The sequence below is a fragment of the Pollachius pollachius genome (assembly GCF_949987615.1).
Source record: "Pollachius pollachius genome assembly, chromosome: 18".
NCBI lineage: Eukaryota > Metazoa > Chordata > Actinopteri > Gadiformes > Gadidae > Pollachius > Pollachius pollachius.
The window spans coordinates 4,729,433-4,736,642 of NC_136951.1; the positions used below are offsets into that span (position 1 = coordinate 4,729,433).

The 7,210-nt window shown below is 41.8% G+C and overlaps 1 long non-coding RNA gene across 3 annotated transcripts; it reads left to right on the forward strand.

Moving 5' to 3' along the window:
• The first annotated feature begins 971 nt into the window (after positions 1-971).
• Positions 972-6,698, forward strand: LOC307089686. Of its 3 annotated transcripts, none has more exons than XR_013812628.1 (9): positions 972-1,235; positions 2,067-2,197; positions 2,538-2,755; positions 2,842-3,515; positions 4,250-4,558; positions 4,679-4,857; positions 4,991-5,163; positions 5,394-5,618; positions 6,317-6,698. It is a non-coding gene; the product is annotated as an uncharacterized lncRNA (long non-coding RNA). The 3 variants fall into 3 exon arrangements; XR_013812629.1 differs by having other exon boundaries at positions 5,401-5,618; XR_013812630.1 differs by having other exon boundaries at positions 972-1,139; positions 5,401-5,618.
• The last annotated feature ends 512 nt before the right edge of the window (positions 6,699-7,210 follow it).

Genomic DNA, 7,210 nt, shown 5'->3' on the forward strand with positions numbered 1-7,210 from the left:
AAGACACTATGCAATCCCAATTCAAAATGAAGGATTTGGGGAAAATATCATGCTTCTTGGGCATTGATTTTGAACCTGAGGGAAAGGAAATAAAAATGAGTCAGAAAAGGTACATCCTAAAAATTTTGGAAAAGTTTGGAATATCAGACTGTAAACCTAGATCTACCCCATGTGAGCTAAAGGTGGAAAGTGACAGCAAGGAGGAGGACAGCAACAATGAGGTGTTAAATCCGAAAGAATACAGGGAAATTGTAGGCAGTCTGATTTATGCCATGACCTGTACAAGACCAGATATAAGCTAGATAGTAAGTAAACGTTCACAAGCACTGGCAAAGCCAAAATCAGAGAACTTAGTGGCTGCCAAACATGTTTTGAGATACCTAAAAGGTACTTATGACTACGAATTATGTTTCACTAAAACAGATGAGGACTTAAAACTAATAGCCTTCAGTGATTCAGACTGGGCATCTTCTATTTTTGTATCCAACCTTATTATACACCGATGTGATGATGTACCGGAGCTGTGAAGAAATTAATAAACAGAAAAAGGAAAGAGATGTAAGACGTGATTCTTTATCAACATGACAGATGAACATGAAAACACAACAAGGCTATTTATTTATTTTTGTCCCTGTGCATCGATCGGAGACAGACTTCACTAATCATATTCTGGGGATACACATGGCCAATAGGCCAGAGGCCACTAACAGGTGGTCCGGGTCCGGACCCAGAAGCCTTCCCACATACGAGGATCCGGACCTACAGTGTTTTATGATATAAAACACCCTAAAAGCCCTAAAGCCCTTCTACTTTGACCGGCGCAACTTCTTTAGTCTTTACGGTAGTGGTTTATCGGGTGAGGAACCGCACAGACCAATTACATGCGGGTCAAGCCATCCCACGTGATGCTACTCGGCCAATCAAGTCTGCATTCCAGGCGGTAAACATTGCAACTCAGTGAAGACAGGTGAGCGAGTTAAGGAATAAACCACAGGAAAAGACGGTAGAAAGAAAAAGAAAGATAGCGAGAGATACAGATGCAGACGAGTGAGACGGAGAAAGGGAGACAGACGAGGGAGAGCTACAGACGAGTGAGACGCAGAAAGGGAGAGATACAGACGAGTGACAAAGAAACGAGGGTAATATAAAGTGCCAATGTTAAACGCCATTATGAGATCAAACATAAAGGTTTTGAACAAACATACCTACTGAAATCTGAAGTGAGATCCCAGAAAGTAAGTAGTCTCAGAGCCCAATATGACCAGTCCACCAGGACCCTGAGCAACACATTCACTGCCCAACAACGTGCTAATGAGTGGTCCCTCAGAGTGGCTTGGATTTTGGGTTAACACAAAAAGCCATATACTGTTGGAGGAGTTGTCAAATAGATGTTGTCATGAATGCATCAGTGCAGTACTTTATTTGATCATGCATTATTATAATCTAAGTTTTTGAATCGTGCTGAATTCATTGGATTTGACAGTCAGGTATTGATTAGATGCAAATGTTGATCCAACTACTTGGCTACTTAAAAATATATATCACACTAAACAGTTAGACATTATGATCTTCCGGACCTTTGCTTCAAGAATTTTCTCTAACTGGACCTCTTACTATTTTAGTTGAATAGCCCTGCAATAGGCTATCCTACTATGGACTTTAGCCTTTAAATATAGTTGCTGCGTTGGATCAATGTCCTTTCAAGAACAGGCAAGAGCTTTCTAGCCTCGCGTCAACAGCGCCTTTATAGACCTAAAAACAACCGGCGGATGGCGGGCGGGTGCGGTTTTGAAAATTGGTCAAAAAACGTTGGTGCGGACGGGTGATGCGGTTGCGGTTTAAATAATAGCCCATCCACGCATCTCTATATAGCCAGGCCTACAATCAGCTTTGACTTTGAGACAATTTAGGCAATTTCTAATTTGAAACACAATGGAAAACATAGAAAATGTTTTGGCAGAAGAAATATCTAAGATAATTCAAGCTGATCCCAAGACCAGATGAAATGAAACGAAAACATTCATACTTTGCACAATGTAAAAAATAAAAAATATACACTTTCCTAGGTTTGCAATGTTTGGAAGGGTGGAAGGGGGAGGACCCATTCGAAGCAGGAGGAGTAGACCAGGGAGGAGACAGGTGGCTATAAAGGTCTCCATCCTTAAGGAGGACATTGCGGTGTACCGCTGTCACCAAGGTGAGTGGCTGTGAATTAAGCATAGACAGATCCCACATAGACACCACAACGTCATCCACTTAATTTGATTGGATGCTTATTCTTTCTGTTTACACCAAACTGTATTGTACTGCATAATGTAATTTCAATTTGGGAATATCTTACAATGTTACAACTATACATCTGAAGGCTGAAAATGCCAAAATAGCAGTTATTTTCTACATACTCAAATAGAATATATTCATTTAAGATAATTGTTGATTAGATGATTTCATTATAGTGCACGTGTACAATTAGGCTCTACCAAAGAAAGTGTACTGAGTATACGTACTACAAATATTTTTTTTTCATGTTTTGTTAGAAATCTTATCCACCTGCACAGTGGTAGTGCAGGACACACTGTCCCACGAGGAATTCCTGCAGGCCCTCAGGGATAAAGTTCCAAATATCCCAGAGGCCTTTGAATTATGCAGGCTAATTGGCCAGCAAAGCTCTTTCCTCCGGTTGGATCATGTCTGTCCTAGGGACCTTCGGGGACGTAACGTGTTGGGCCGGTCAAACCTTTACATACGACCAAAGGTAGATGAACATTAACAAATAAGCACAACAGGTCAAATAAAATAAACATGGACCACTGTACATGTCATTAACGACTTATTTTACAGTTTGCTGCGGCTGCCATCCCTTTATCCAATGATGTCAAGCCCCCTCTAAATGCACGTGTCTATGAAGATGAGTTAAATACAATTCAAGAATCTACATGTCTGTCGTGAAGTATAAGTTAATTACCAATGTTGACAGTATTCATATTTTAAACTGCTTAAAAATGGTTCTTTTCACAATATACGTGAATACTTTGAATGAGTACTCATGAAATAGTTTGGAGGTGTCTAAAAAGGAGGTTGGAGAGCAAATGTGGCGAAGATAACCACCCTTGCCCCAGCAAGACAGTTTTTTTAAAACATTAATTCCAAGTCTGTCGTCTGTTCATAAGAATCCTCTTTTTCAGGGTTACCCTCTAAAATCCCAGGCTCACCTTCAGCCAGCCAGTGGCCTGAAGTTGTTATCTTTGTAATAGATTTAAATAAAAATAACAATCCAAGTCATTGTTCCAAATTAAGTCACAAACTAAAGGGCTTTATTTAGACCTAGCCAGTACTGAAAATCTGCATAGGTTAAGAATACTGATGGTCTTTAGTTTTCAGGTACCTCCGCCACCTGCTGGCCAACCCCAACCTGCCAGCCAAGACACCCTGCCCATCCCTTCTCCACCTTCCAGCTCTTTGCCCCCTTTCAGCCCTTCTCCACCTTCCAGCCCTTTGCCACCTGCCAGTAGTCTGTGAGTATTGAACCGTGTTTCCCATTAATAACCTTGAGTCTGGTGCCCCGCGAGAATCCAATTATCCCCTCCATCATTTTAGAAAAAACTGAAATTATCTTTAAACTTCTCACAGTAACAAGTAACTGCATCATGCCCTGTTGATTGAGCAAACTTATCTAAGCAGTGTTAGGGTTAGGGTTATTGTTTGAAATAGTTTTTTTAATAGGAAAGGTTGTATAGCTAAGCAGCAGATGCTCTTCTTTATACAAAGGATCAGCACTACTAGATTATACATTAAGCTTTTATCTTTAACTTGCAATGTTTTGCCCTCCACTGATTTTTGTTGTTGAACTGTTCCTTGTCTTGTCTATTACTGTTTACTTATTTTTGTTGTATTTTCTTTACACCTTAGCCCGTATGAAAATGTTGTTTACGGTAAACTGTTAATGTAAAATGACTATTAATGTAGTTGAAGCCTTTTCTTTGACGTGTGTGCCAATTGTTAAAAATACTTTTGATTGAACTTTGATTGAATTGATTTATTTAACTTTTCTCTAAAGTAGTGTTCCTTAATCCTGTCCTGGAGGACTGCTTGTCCTGTACAATTTAGCTCTCTCCCTGCACAGCTGGTAATCAGGGAGAGCTAAAAGGACAAGAGGTACTCCAGGAGAGGTTTGAGAAACACTGTTCTAAAGCATATCTGGTGATATCAATTTTATAAAAGCCAGACTTGTTCTTTTTTATTTTTCCAGACCTCGAAATGTGAAGGACATTCTTCTTCCGCTCCAGGACCTGGTTTTGGTATTCGGTCGGGGCAACAGGGTGGATTGCTATCCGGGGGGAGGAGTTTGAGAGTGCGGCCAGGGCCTTCGGAAGATCAAGTTTTGACCCCTATGGAAAATTGGATGTGGTGTTTGTAGATGTGGATGGGCTGGCAGAAGGTGCGGTGGATGAGGGCGGACCCACCAGAGAGTTTTGTACCCTCCTCGTCCACAAAATACAGAACAACTGTATTTTTGAGGGTCCTGAGGGCAACAAAACCCTGGCCCTGGACAGTGTTGGTAAGCTTTGAATTTAATTTACGGTATAGGGTGTTGCAATTTAGAGTTGCAACACGCATTTACATGCATTTAAAATGACCAACAAACTTCAATGACCTTGTGCTTTTCCCATTATCTCAGCATTTCAGAAAGGACGGTACAGGCTGGTGGGGAGAATGATTGCCCTCTGCCTGGTGCAGGGGAAGGTCTCTCCCCGCTTTTTTTCAGAGCGCCTGTACAGACAGGTTTGTAATCTGTCCCCTCGTCCGGCCACTTTGGAAGAGGTGACAGATGACAACCTCAGGACCAAGCTCCAAAAGGCAAGTAAATGGTTAATGTTGATTCAAACCACTTCTTGGGGCAGTATTTCTGTGTAAAGCTACCGTGTGGTGTGTGCGCTATATTGTGCTGATGTTGAATTTCAATATGATTTCTGTCATTCATGTATATTAGATTGCAGATGCCACAAATGTGGAAGGTGCCATGGACGCTGTGGAGGAGGCCAGAGAGGCGCTGTCCCTCATGGGCTCCTTCTCATTTGTCCGGAGCCTCCCACATAGGGACGAGCTGCTGGGGGCGGCCCTTCAATTTTATACTGAGGGCCGTACTCTGACTGCTCTAAATCAGTAAGTGGAGCTGGGTAGTGACTATTTAATGGACTGAGACCATTGTGTTAGAGTGAAAAGTAATCATGTGTTCCAAACTAATCTCAATTTCAATTAATTTAAAGAATTCTATGTCTAATTTATTTTTATCTTCAAATTATGTACAATGGAGTAGGCTAGAATCGGCTTCAGAGCAACAGACTTAGATATTTTCTCTCCTTATATTTTCTCTGATCTATTATCTCATTGAGTTTACAGATTCAATGAAGGGTTGGAAACCTTTGGTCTTGTAGACCTATTGAGGATCCACCATGAGGCGCTGGAAGGGCTGTTCAGGGATACATTTGAGCCGCTGCTTGCCTCACAGTTGGAAGCAACATTCCAGACCTCCAACCTGTCTGAGCCGGGCTCCAATCGGAGAAGGAAGGAGGCCAGGACAGTTGGGTTTTGGAGGGACTGGCTGATTGAGGTGGAGGGTAAGAAAAAAAAAGAAAGTTGGAACTCTATGTAAAGCGTATCTAAAATAGAATTTAAAAATTTGTAAATCCTTTTTGACATATTCAAGTTGGAAACAATACAAGGAAATATATTTGATGATTTTCCTATTCTAATTGTTCTTTGTAAATATATGCTTAATATGTGACGCCAGCAAAACAATTCAAAACAGGGGGCAACAAAAGACTGGGAAAGCTGTAGAATGATCAAAAAACAACAATGTTCAACTGTTTCAACATTAGTAACTGGTAACCGGTGATATTATCATGAATTGATATAAAAGGGGCATCCCGTAGAGGTTCAGTCTTCACAAACAATAATGGGTCACAATACATAAAGGAAAAGACAAGACCCCGTCCTGTTTAAAGCTCTTTATGAATGCACAAATGCACAAATGAAAAATATATACAATTTGATTTGTTAACCTATGCATACCTGTAAATACAGCACTGCATAGGGAATAACAGTAAACCAATGCCAGATTTTTTTTTTTTAAGAATGACATTGATTTACTAGTTCACACTTATGGTTAAACAAGGACTTTTGAACATTTCTCGTGATCAGAGAAATGCAACTAAGGACGATGAAAGATTGGCGCATGTTTGTGTAAAATTCCTTAATTAATTAGTTAATGTTCACATGCTGGCGTCCTTACAAGTTATCTCTTATGTACCAACAGATGGAGATACGAGTCTCACTCTGGGGGCGGTTTTGGCGTTTGCCACGGGCCTCGATAGGATTCCTGCTGTGGGTTTTCCCACCCAACCCCTGCTGGAGTTCCTCCATGAGGGGGATGGACCGGCCCTTTCTCCAACAGCAAATACCGGTTCACTGGTCCTCAGGCTACCAGTGTATCCAGTGTATCAGGGGTTTAAGCATGCTATGGAGGAAGGAATAACCTCCTGTAAGAGTTTGTTTGGTGTGGCCTAATTTTATTTTTTTTTTCAATTTTTGTACGTTATTAGATTTGTATTTTTATATTCTACATGTGTATGCACTGGGACGGAGATGCGCTTAATCTCATTGTACTATGTATAGTGACAATAAAAGGCATTCATTCATTCACACGCTTGGTGTGCCCCACACACACACACACACACACACACACACACTTGTGGAAGGATGCCGTGAGTGGCCTACACACTCTTGTTTTTTCCCACTCATGGCCTGCACCTTGACGTGGTGAGTGGGCTTTCATCCAAGCTAGATCAAACTATTGTTTTCCAGCCTCACAATGTTAAAGGTCAACAAAAAAAAATGGCTGACCAGAGCGACTACCGCATCGCCCATTACCTGCTTTGTGAGAAGCCCCAGGACATGCTGTCCACCCATCTCATCAAAGAGGAACAGCCATGACGAGACGCTGGCAGAGCTGCAGAAGGCCAAGGAATCCAGGTGGGCCTGGACCCGCCAAGGTGGACCCTAGGACTACGCCGAGATGTGCAGGCGCTACCCCCCACAGGCCTCAAAGACTGGCTCTTCTAGAAGACCCCCTTCCAGGGGCTTCTCTACTGAATGCCCCCATGTTAGCTGATCTCTACCCCAAAGACGAGCTGCCAACCACTTCAGCTGC